This window comes from Schistocerca americana, unplaced genomic scaffold (assembly GCF_021461395.2).
Source record: "Schistocerca americana isolate TAMUIC-IGC-003095 unplaced genomic scaffold, iqSchAmer2.1 HiC_scaffold_376, whole genome shotgun sequence".
In the NCBI taxonomy this organism is placed as follows: Eukaryota; Metazoa; Arthropoda; class Insecta; order Orthoptera; family Acrididae; genus Schistocerca; species Schistocerca americana.
Genome location: NW_025726100.1, coordinates 112,501 through 113,351, shown reverse-complemented (window position 1 = coordinate 113,351; position 851 = coordinate 112,501). Strand labels below are relative to the sequence as shown.

At 57.2% G+C, this 851-nt stretch overlaps 1 non-coding gene across 1 annotated transcript in view; it reads left to right on the top strand.

Moving 5' to 3' along the window:
• Positions 1-418: 418 nt before the first annotated feature.
• Positions 419-851, top strand: part of LOC124581851 — a 1,911-nt gene continuing 1,478 nt past the window's right edge. The window contains exon 1 of the ribosomal RNA XR_006973521.1: positions 419-851. This exon is cut by the window's right edge and continues 1,478 nt beyond it. This is a non-coding gene — a ribosomal RNA (small subunit ribosomal RNA).

Genomic DNA, 851 nt, shown 5'->3' with positions numbered 1-851 from the left:
GCGTGCGCTGTGCTGGGAGAGTTCGCTTCGGCACCCAAGTGGGGCTTTTGTCCTTCTGTGGCGCTGGCGTTGGAGCTGCCGGCCACCGTAGGTGGCGCGTGTTGTCTCCCGCCGGCAATGCCACGACAGCACGCTCCCGGGCCTCTGTCGGCAGCGGCAAGCTCAGTTGGGAGCACGGGTGGTCGCACCTAAAGCGTCTACTCGCCAAACTCCGGGCGATTGCGCCTCTCTCGAACCCGACCAAGTACTTAGGACGGCGCTGCGCGCCGCCGGGACCTGAGAGGGTTTCGAGGTGTATTGTGCAGGGGAGCTCAGCCTCCTCCTGTTTGCAGAATAATTGAGCGGACGCTTGCGTGTTCGCGCGGGCCCCCGGGACACACTCCCGGGCGGCCGGCTGCTCAGCTCTAGTTGACGCAGCTCCCTGGTTGATCCTGCCAGTAGTCATATGCTTGTCTCAAAGATTAAGCCATGCATGTCTCAGTACAAGCCGCATTAAGGTGAAACCGCGAATGGCTCATTAAATCAGTTATGGTTCCTTAGATCGTACCCACGTTACTTGGATAACTGTGGTAATTCTAGAGCTAATACATGCAAACAGAGTCCCGACCAGAGATGGAAGGGACGCTTTTATTAGATCAAAACCAATCGGTCGGCTCGTCCGGTCCGTTTGCCTTGGTGACTCTGAATAACTTTGGGCTGATCGCACGGTCCTCGTACCGGCGACGCATCTTTCAAATGTCTGCCTTATCAACTGTCGATGGTAGGTTCTGCGCCTACCATGGTTGTAACGGGTAACGGGGAATCAGGGTTCGATTCCGGAGAGGGAGCCTGAGAAACGGCTACCACATCCA